This window comes from Sinocyclocheilus anshuiensis, unplaced genomic scaffold (assembly GCF_001515605.1).
Source record: "Sinocyclocheilus anshuiensis isolate Anshui unplaced genomic scaffold, SAMN03320099.WGS_v1.1 scaffold709, whole genome shotgun sequence".
Taxonomy (NCBI): Eukaryota; Metazoa; Chordata; class Actinopteri; order Cypriniformes; family Cyprinidae; genus Sinocyclocheilus; species Sinocyclocheilus anshuiensis.
Window position 1 is genome coordinate 474,068 of NW_015540926.1, and position 11,589 is coordinate 485,656.

The 11,589-nt window shown below is 44.7% G+C and overlaps 1 pseudogene; it reads right to left on the minus strand.

The window, feature by feature from the left end:
• Positions 1-10,772, minus strand: part of LOC107689345 (protein NLRC3-like) — a 58,421-nt pseudogene extending 47,649 nt beyond the window's left edge.
• Positions 10,773-11,589: the final 817 nt, after the last annotated feature.

Below are 11,589 nucleotides of genomic sequence, written 5' to 3' on the forward strand. Positions count from 1 at the left end.
CAAAGATTTCTTATCCTGTTGCGCCCTCTATAGGACCAGCGACTAGTCGACGTCAAGCTTAAAGCGTCATGGCAGAGCATTGAAGTCGACTAGTCGATTAGTCGATTAGTCTGTGCAACCCCTACTACTTATACGGCCGTAAATGGTTTAGCTCCTGCATGCATAACTAGTCTTCTATCATGCTACAATCCATCACGCTCCCTAAGGTCGCTAAACTCTGGACTCTTAGTTGTACCTAGGATAGCAGAATCCACTAAAGGAGGAAGAGCGTTTTCACATTTAGCTTCCAAACTCTGGAATAGCCTTCCTGATAATGTTTGGGGTTCAGACACACTCTCTTTGTTTAAATCTAGATTAAAAACACATCTCTTTAGCCAAGCATTCACAAAGTATCTCATAATCTTGTACTTCAGTTATATCTGATCAAATGCACATTCTCTTCTTGGTTTGAACACATTATTTTTTGCTTAGTTGGAACTGCAGCTATGCTAATTTTTCTCTATTTGCTTCTCTGTTTCTGCCACGGGATGGGCATCCCGAGGTAACTAGGAATTACACAAGCTTCAGTCTGGATCCAAACTTTATGAAGATCTAAGATGACCGAACACCTGAGAAGAGATGATGCCAACCCCTAAGAGGACTTCAGATGATGCCAACCTTGAACCAACATACAAAACTACCAAATTTTTCTATAAGTTTAATTGCAGCATATAATCATTGCTGTTAATTGTGTTCACAGTTTGTTTGAATACATGTCATTAACAAACTAGATGATTTTCTCTGCATATATATGCCATACTCTATGGACATGACCATGACATAGTCACCACTGATAAGCTTCTCCTAAATGTAATGTAGAAATTAAAATGTTCTGTGAAGCTGCTTTGCAACAATTTGTATTGTGAAAAGTGCCATACAAATACATGTGAATTGAATTGAATTGAACTGCACACATGTACAAGAAACATTTTTTTTTTACTTTCTGTACATCTTGATTGACAATCAGTGATAAGTATTCCATTTGCAAACAATACCTACCTTTTCCATTTTGTCTGGCTTGTCATTGTGTTTTTTGACTTGTTTTGTGTTTAGATTTGCCATTGTGTTTAAAATTCTTTGTTTTTGGATTTGGAATTTTGTTTTCAAGTTGTAATTTATTATTTTGCACTTCACATTCAGTATACTTTACAGTGTGTCATATGATCTTACCACAGTTTCTCCAGTTTACAGTGAGGATTCTGTAGTACATCAGAAAGCAGCTTCACTGAATCTCCTAATTTATTCCACGACAGATGCAGTTCTCTCAGGTGTGAGGGGTTTGATCTCAGAGCTGAAGCCAGAGCAGCACAACCTTCATCTGTGATGCCACAATTAAACAACCTGTAGAGAACAATGACACACTCTTCACTCTCTCAGGTCAGATCAGTTTAGCTCTGAATCCATTATTAAAGAGAAAGTACAAACATACAGCACAAATCAATGTTTGATGGATCATTTGACTGAGGTCTAAAATGTCACAGAACACAAAACATGATCACAAAACATCCAAAGTTTCATTCAAGCAGGATAAATAATATTTCTTATACATATTTATCATATGCACTATACGTCTGTTTTATGCAAAATCTTACCTTAGTTTCTTCAGTTTACAGTAAGGATCCTTCAGTCCAGCAGACAGCAGTTTCATACTAGAATCTCCTAGTTTATTCCCAGTCAGATCCAGTTCTCTCAGGTGTGAGGGGTTTGATCTCAGAGCTGAAGCCAGAGCAGCACAACCTTCATCTGTGACACCACAATCACTCAACCTGTAGAGAGATGAAAATCATACATGTGAAACACTATCAAACAGCTATCAAAAAAGCAATCAAAAAACTTGCTGCAATGAACAACAGCTTGCAGTTCCAATATAATTAAATTAATTCATACAATGAGAAAAAAAACTGCACAGGCATTTCTTAATTTCAAAGTTTCAAAATTTCATGGGCAATTTTATAAACACAAAAAAGTCAAGACTGGATTAAATCAACATTTATCTATTAACAGAGTAAAATTGTAATTGTATGCAATTGTATTGTAATTGACTAAAAATTTAATTAATGTAATTCACCTTCTAACTGGTTTAACATGATTAAAACCAATCTGCATGCTGGTCTGTGAACTGGCAGAAGGTTCATGTGTTTTAATATAAGTTTGAGTCTAGCTCTTGTCATTCCAAGTGTCCTTCTGTAAAATGTCAAAAAACTCAAAAGATATAAATAACATGCAATTTTAATTAATAAACTACCTGGTAGATTTCAACTGTTGTCTTCAAAAGTGTGTTTTCAAGTATGGTGCTGTTTTGCTCGATTAACTGATTCATCAGATTTTAGGAGATTTGAGCTGCTTCTCCACTTGTTTGGTTGCTCTCGATTTCTGCTTGGGCTTTTATGCCAGGTAAGAGATATTTAAATTCCTACATGTTAATTTTAACATTTTTTAATTTGAAAACCTGAATTATTTATATGTGACTTCTCTGACTTTGTTTGAATGCCTGAAGAAATCTTTTACAGTGTCACTGTATTGAAAATACATAAAAATGCCGACCACTAAAATAATAGCTACAGCACTTAAAGGGGACCTATTATGCAAAAATCACTTTTATAAGCTGTTTGAACAGTTGTGTGGCCGCAGTGTGAGAAAACAATCAGCCTATAATGGTAAAAATCCACCATCTCTCAGAACAAGCAATTTCAGATTCTCCCACTTTACACGTCACTAAGGGGAAAAAGTCCCGCCCATTTGTGATGATCTCTGCCCTATTAGCATAAACACAGTCCTGAGTGAGAGGCAGCAATCCGCCATAATGCTCCGGTTACTAACGTAACCTCGGTTCCCTGAGATAAGGGAACGAGCGTTGCGTATAACGCATTGGGGAAAAACTCCTGTTTTACTCTGTACTGAAGCTTGATTTGTTCACGTTTGTGTAGCTGCACAAACCAATTCATCAGATCATTCGACTGAAGCAACAGTCATCGATTTGCATGCAGCTTATAGGGCCGCAAGTGATGCAATGCTCGTTCCCTTATCTCAGGGAACCGAGGTAACGTTAGTAACCGGAGCGTTCACTTTCTAACGGTCTCTCCTGTTTCGTGCAACACATTGGGGAACACATCAAATCACGCCACGCTATGAGCAGATACAGAACAATCTGTCCTGCGACCCCAGTCTTGGAGCACTAGACAAGGACTCCCAAGAACATGAGCATACTGTGCTATAAGCTAGTAGCTGATAAGCACAAATATAACCAACTACGCCCAAGGGGGAAGAATGGCAGTCTAAACAGAGAGAATCCGTGCCTGTAGTGCAGGTACATCCAAATGATCAAATCTGGCAAATGTGGATGGCGACGACCAGCCGGCAGCCGCACAAATCTCACCAATAGAAATCCCGCTGGACCATGCCCAGGAGGAGGACATCCCCCTTGTGGAGTGGGCCCTCACACCTATAGGGCATTGTAAGCCTTCTGAGGCGTAAGCCAAGGCTATCGAATCTACAATCCAGCGAGAGAGTCGCTGCTTTGTGGCCGGCAGTCCCTTCTGGCGGTATGCAAAGCAAACAAAGAGCTGCTCTGACTGCCTAAACTAGAGCGCTCTAAATACACTCTCAGTGTCCTTACTGGAGAAAGCAAGTTAGTACCCTGCTCACCATCTGTAACGGGGAGCGCCAACAGGGTGATCAGCTCTGCTCTGAACGGAGTCGAGAGGACTTTCGGAACATAACCATGTCTTGGTTTGTGCTAACTGACAAGCGCTTGCAAGTCACCCACTCACTTAACCGATGCTAAGGCTAGGAGGAGGGCCATTTTAAGCGATAGGGACCGCAATTCAGCCAAATTGAGCGGCTCAAAGGGGGGCCCTCATAGGGCCCACAGGACTATAGATAAGTCCCAGGACGGCACAGTCTGAGGACGAGGAGGGTTCAGCCTCCGAGCGCCTCTCAAGAACTTAACGACCAGGTCGTTCCTGCCGATCGATTGGCCAGTTTTGAGAGAATGGTTCGCTGCGATAGCTGCCACATACACTTTGAGCGTGGAAGGGGCGCGCCCCTTATCCAACAGCTCCTGTAAAAAGGTTAGCACGTGGGAGATGTTACATGATACTAGGTCCAGACTACGTGCAGAGCACCAGTTAAGGAAGACAGACCATTTTTGGCTGTAAAGGTGTCTTGTAGACGGCACTCTCACCTCTAAAATGGTATTGCTTACTCTCGCTGGGAGCTAATTAGGCTCCCGTCGAGGCACCATACACAGCTCTGGCCGGGGATGCCAAATCATGCCTTTCGCCTGTGAGAGAAGATCCCTCCTCAGCAGAATGGGCCACGGGGCTGCTGCTGAAAGCTGCACTATCTCTGGGAACAAGGCCTGGTTTCTCCAGAGCGGGGCCACTAGGAGGAGTGAGCACTTGGTCTCCCTGACCCGCCTGATGACCTGAGGAATCAGGGCGACTGGGAGGGGAAAGCGTAAAGGCGAGCACTGGGCCAGTTGTGGGCCAGAGTATCTCACTGTATCGAAAAGTATGTTCTGCAGTGAGAGTTGTCTTCTGAGGTGAAGAGGTCGACCTCTGCCTTCCCGAAGACAGCCCAGATTTTCAGAACCGTTTGAGGATGTAGCACCCATTCGCCTGCGGCTACAATGCCTCTGGACAGCATGTCTGCGCCAAGGTTCAACCTGCCCGGCACGTGAACCGCCCTTAACGAGAGGAATTATTTCTGTGCCCATAGAAGGAGGTGTCGAGCCATCCTGTAAATGGAGTGCGATCTGAACCCGCCCTGGTGATTGATGAAAGCCACCACTGTCATGCTGTCTGGCCGGACTAAGACGTGGTGCCCCCTCAAGGCCGGCAGGAAGGTTTTCAGGGCTAGGAAAACCGCCAACATTTCTAGGCAGTTGATATGTAGGCGTTGCTCTGGGGCTGACCAGGAGCTGAACGCCGGATTGCCCTCCAACAGGGCACCCCAACCCGAGTTGGAGGCATCCATTGTAACCACCTTCCTTCTGGAGGTCAGACCCAACTGCACGCCTGTTTGAAAGAGGTGGGGGGTTGTATAGGGATCTATGCTCGCATTCGAACAGAGTCTAAAGTTACTCCCAGAAAGACAGCCTGCTCTCTGGGAAACAACTGACTCTTCTGCGGGTCGATCTTCAACCCGAGGTGCTCTAAGTGGCTGAGCAACAGCGTCCTGTGAGTGATCAGTTCCCATTCCGATCTGCTTAGAATCAGCCAATCGTCGAGGTAGTTCAATATGTGGATTACCATTAGTATCAGAGGTGAAAAAGCCGTGTCTATGCACTTCGTAAAAGTGCACGGGGCCAGAGACAGTCCAAACGGAAGGACTGCACACTGATAGACCACGCCCTCGAATGCGAATCTCAAGAACGGTCTGTGATGGCGGGTTTTGTTGATGTGAAAGCACGCGTCTTTCAGATCCACTGTCAGAAACCAGTCCTCGGGGCAAATGTGCACGTGGATCTGTTTGACAGTTAACATTTTGAATGGCCGGCGCATAAGCAAGTGGTTCAAATGCATGAGATCCAGAATGGGTCTGAGCCCGCCATCTCTTTTTGGGACAAGGAAGTAGCGGCTGAAAAAGCCTGACACGCTGTTTGCTGGTGGTACTATATCCACTGCACATTTTGCAAGCAGTGACTGCTCTTCCTGTCGGAGAACGTGAGCTTTGTTGTCCGAGACAGAAGTTTGAATAATACCTCTGAAGTGAGGCGGCCTGCGAGCGAACTGAAACGAGTTGCCTCATTGAATTGTGTTTAGAACCAAACTTGACACGTCCGGTATGGCTGCCCAGGCCGATAGCCGGGATGCGAGAGGATCAATTTTTTCGAATAAAGGCTCGCCGCGGGAGGGCGGGGAGCCTGAATTAGTGAGCGAGAGAGTGTAAAGTGGAAAATTGCTCTTTTGAGTATGTGGGTCCGCTATCACAGCGGTAAAATATTTGGGTACGCGCTGCACCTGCAGGACGTGACCCCCAGAGGGCAAAACTCCATTGCTCAGAGGTGCTTGGAGGGATGGAGTGTGAAAGCAAGCTGCTTTCGGGGGAGTTCCGACGGAGGCGAGAACTGATCCCCTCCTCTTCTTCTCTGCTGGATCAGGATGGCTTAGGAGTCTCAGGGTCCAGCACTACTCGAGGGCAGGGACCTTGACGCTTCGGGAAGGGAAAGCGTGTCACCGTCCGGGGGCGCTGCTGAAGCCTGGGCTAGGACTTCCGCTGCGACTGTGACTGAGGCTGCGCTGGCTTAGCAGGCTGAGTGGTGGGGGTCTTCTGGCGACTAGCAGTCGTGGAAGCGGAGCGCTTGGGGAGGAAGTGACGCAGCACTTGCGACGTCTTCTGAGCCTCAAAAAAACGCTCCTTGAACCCGTCCACAACGGGACCGAACAAGCCCTTCAGCGAGATTGGCGAGTCGAGGAAGGCCATTTTCTCAGCGTCCCTGATCTCGGTCAAATTCAGCCAGAGCTGGCGCTCCAACACAACTAAACTGGCCATCGTCATTCTGATCGCCTGCGCCATTGATTTCGTTGCGCGTAGAGCCAGGTCTGTTGCTGTGCGCAGCTCTTTAAAAGCCTCCTGGTGCTGTTGGCCTGACTCATCCATGCTGCAGAGAAGTTTGGCCTAAAACACTTGGAGGACCGCCATTGTATGCAGTGCCAATTCGGCCTGACCGGCCGCTGCATAAGCCCTGTTGGCTATGGCCGAGGTGGTCCTGCAGGGCTTGGAGGGATGCGCTGCATGGGCCTTCAAACCGAGGGCAGATGGTGGGCATAAGTGGGCAGCGACCGCCTCTTCCAGAGGGGGAAGTCTGCTGTACCCTCTGTCGTCAGCGCCGTCAACGGAACTGAGAGCCGATGCTGTAGAGGGGTTAACCCGGGCCAAATTGGGGGCGCGATACGTCTTAGTGAGCTCTTCGTGAACTGCAGGCAAGAACGGGGCAGGCCGCTGACGTGAGGACTGTTGATGGCTTCCCGGAAGAAACCACTCGTCCAATAGGCCATGGGCGGTCTCTTCTGGGGCCGACCATTCAAGACCTAAGTCCTCTACAGCCTTAGACAGTACGCGGATGAGTTCGGCATCCGGCTTCGGCTTCACGGGTTGAGCAGAGGGAGGGGATTCGCCGGGGAGTCGTCGGCGGTGATGTCATCGACAGTGACGTCCTCTCCCGAAGCGCTGAAAGAGACCAGACTGCTCGCAACAGAAGAGGGGCACTGGTCCTCCCGTGTGAAGCATACCAGGCGAGATGAGAGGACACGGGGAGGGCTGGGTACGAGCCGACATGGCACCGCTCGAACCCAGAGAGAAAGACCCGCTGCTTCGCTGTTTCTTTCTCTTAGGTGAGAAAGGAAATGGGAGAGTTGAGCGGGGAGGACCGACTTCGTGGAAAAAGGCAATCCGCGAGCGGAGACAGGAAAGGCTGAGACTCTCGAAATGAGAGCATGAACCTTCAGTGAATGCAACCTCTGCATGGGCGCTGCCCAGACAGGCGACATCAGTGCCCATCAGTCTTGTGCAAGGGGTGCTTGCACGAGCCACACTTGCGGTGCGACATTTGCAACAACGCACGCTGCTCTTTTAGGAAATTTGCTCTTGCTGTTAAGCGCCGGATGGCCACAGGGAAAAATTCTCTGCCAGGGCTCTTCGACGGCGGTGAGCAGGTGGAGCTTCTTCCTTCAGCTTCTTCTTCTTTGGCTTCCTTGCAGAGTCAGCAAAGAGATGATCCTCGTCACTGAAGGAGAATGGTCTGATAAATGGCGCTCCGAGCCGGCTTATATAGTGGTCGGCTCCGCCCTTTCTGGCGGGCTAAAGCGCCATTGGTTTGTGCAGCTACACAAACGTGAACAAATCAGGCTTCAGTACTGAGTAAAACAGGAATTTTTCCCCAGGAGAGACCGTTAGAAAGGGAACTAGAGATATACAATGTCAGCGCCAAAGATGCAATACAAGTGTTGTGTTTTCTGTTGCACCAACGAACACAGGAGTCTCCATATACTCCCTCCATCTGAGCTGCTGAGGACAATGTGGTTAAATTTCATTATCGAAGAAAATATCCCGCTAAAAAATGGTAAAGTTCCTTTATGTTTATGAATCAATAGCAACGCTTCATGCGCAAACGTCAGCTCCACATATGCACTCTGGGGACATCAGAGACTTATTTTACTAAGATTTATTTGATCTTAGATTACTAAGATACAGGGCTCTTTTTTTTCTTAATGTTTTAACAGTGAAGTGATTGTTCTCATTGATACTTACTGAACTGATCTGGATTCTTTAATCACAGGCAGCAACTTCTGAAGAACTTTCATATGTTCAGGTTTATTCTTTTCTTTAACAAATTTATCAAGACGAAACTCATTCAGTTCCTCCTCTGATGTCAACAACACAAAAACTACAGCTGCCCACTGAGATGAAGAGAGTTTGGCTTCACTTAAATTTCCAGATTTCAGATACTGTTGTATTTCCTTCACTAGTGAATGATCACCCAGTTCATTCAGACAGTGGAACAGATTGATGGATTTCTCTGGAGAGTCAATGGTCCTGATCTTCCACTTGATGTACTCAACTGTTATCTCATTGCTGTCAGAGATGCTTCTTTTCAGCGTCATTATTCGTTGTAGGAGAATCTGATGAGACTCCACTGACAAACCCAGAAGGAACCGCAGGAAAAGATCCAGATCTCCATTTTTACTCTGTAAAGCCTCATCCACAGCTCTCTGATGCAACTCAAATAATGAAAAATGTTCTGATGAGCTGAGTAGAAACTGTTCCCTCTCTTTAGACCGTAAACTCTGTTTGGTGATTTGGTCAAACACATTTCTGTTGTGGTTTGTCCAGGAGAGGTGCACATATAGAGCTGCTAGATGTTCCTGAATGCTCAGATGAACAAAGCAGAAGACTTTCCCCTGATACAAGCCAAACTCCTCTCTGAAGATCTGAGTGCACAATCCTGAGTACACTGATGCTTCTGTCACATCAATGCCACACTCTCTCAGGTCTTCCTCATAGAAGATCAGGTTGCCTTTCACAAGCTACTGAAAAGCCACTTTCCCCAGTTTGAGGATCGTGTCTTCATCTGTCACCTTCTTCTCATGGTCCTTCTCACGTTTGATGTTGGTCTGAAGGATCAGGAAGCGTGTGTACATTTGAGTGGGAGTCTTGGGAATCTCTCCACTCTCTGCTGGACTCAACATATTCTCTAGAACAGCGGCTGAGATCCAGCAGAACACTGGGATGTGGCACATGATGTAGAGGCTCCTTGATGACTTCAGGTGTGAGATGATTGTATTGGCCAGAATCTGATCACTGATTCTCTTCCTGAAGTATTCCTGTTTCTGTGGCTCATTGAAGCCTCGTATCTCTGTCACTCGATGGACACACTCAGAGGGGACGAGGTCAGCTGCTGCTGGTCTTGAGGTGATCCAGATGAGAGCAGAGGGAAGCAGATTCCCCACAATGAGGTTCGTCAGCAGCATGTCCACTGATGTCTCTTTGTTTGCATCCCGTAGTGTCTCATTTCTTTGAAAATATAAGGGAAGACGACATTCGTCCAGACCATCAAAGATGAACAACACTTCATATTCATCACTGGATATTTCAATTTCTTTAGTTTCAGGGAAAAAGACATGAAGAAGATCTGAAAGACTAAGTGTTTTGTCCTTCATCAGATTTATTTCTCTGAAAGGAAGTGGAAATATGAGCTGGACGTCCTGATTCTCTTTTCCTTCAGCCCAGTCCAGGATGAACTTCTGCACAGAGACTGTTTTTCCAATGCCAGCGACTCCCTTTGTCAGCACAGTTCTGATGGCTTTGTCTTGTCCAGGTAAAGATCTAAAGATGTCATTGCATTTGATGGCTGTGTCCTCTGTTGCTGCTCTCCTGGATTGTGTCTCAATCTGTCTCACCTCATGCTCATTACTGATCTCTCCACTCTCACTCTCTGTGATGTAGAGCTCTGTGTAGATGTCATTCAGGAGTGTTGGGTTTCCCTGCGTCACTGTTCCCTCATACAGACACTCAAACTTCTTCATCAGATTTGATCTAAAAATGTTGAGGACTTCATGCCTGGAAAATTAAAATACCACATTATTGCATGATTTACAGAGGTAAATGTACAGAGCAAAATGTCTTTTTTTCTGTGTTAGGACACTGAACATATCATAGGGTTCATGAAATGTCAGTTATTAATGATGTAAATGAGTAATATGTGATGATGCACTGCATTAAAAAATCCCACAGTTTACCTGACACCAGGATACGTGCTGTCTTGTGGTTGATTCATAGACTGGTCATATTTCTTACAGACGGGTTTTGTTACTGATCTGTGTTGCAGGATTGACCTTGAATCAAGAATCAAACACTCTGACATTGGTGACATTTTTCTCATTACCTTAATAACAGTTGTGACATTATTAAAAATGCACCTGCTCAAGGTCAAACTGTAAAATAAAAAAACACCTTTTAAATAAAGGTAAATAAATAAATAAATACATCTACTCTGTGCTCTATATCTGCTCATTGTCATTAGATTACTGCAGTTCCTACCTAGATGTCTGCTTATACTAATTTTTTATAGTGTTGTTGTATATTTATGACAGTTTAATTTAAAATATATTACTATAATCATATCTTTTACAAAAAAAAATTAAAACTTGAGGTTAAACCTTGAGTCATCACTCTTGAAATCAATTAGACGAAGCAAAGAAGCATCACTCCTCATAGACACACAGCTGGGCTCTGGTTCTGATTTCTTTTGGTGAACTGAACTATAACAGAGAGTGTGTGAGAAAATGTTAAAATATCAGATGCAATAAAATAATCACATGATAAAACAAACAAACAAATATTTCAATTCTGTCTGTTAATGAAATGTTGTACCTGATATTTTGGGAATGATCTATAGACTCATCACTCTTCATCAACACACAGCTGGGCTCTGGTTCTGATCTCTTATGATGAACTGAACTATAACAAATAACCCTTTGAATTACTGTATTAACATTAAGTTTTTACGTTAAAAAATTATGATCTTTTCATCTTTACTATGTTGTATACAGAGACCATAAACTAAAGTTCTTTCATAGACTCTCCGCCATAACAACGGATGCCATAATAACATGAATATGTAATATAAAATAAAAACACAATACAAATATTTATTGGAGATGGGGGGGGGGGTTAAAGTAGCGCAATGACCATATCTCAAAACTCAAAACATGTCATTTTGTCATCATGTCATGGTTTGTGGGTGGTTTGAGGAGGGTTATATAATATCCAAACTCAAAATATGTCATTTCCATACCTAATATACATATTTTACAGTCACTGTTATGAAAATTGATCATAAACAAAGCTAAAAGGCTTGTAGTGGCAATCCTCCACAAAACTTTACATCTACCACAGATTATAATGGGGTATAATGCAAAATGTTTAAATGTTACAAGCATTTCAGTGAAATGTAATTTATGCAATATTTCAAACCTTTAACCCATGGGGGAAATCAACCCATGGCAACAGTAGCCCAATTCCATGGAAAAAAACCCGGACTTGGCA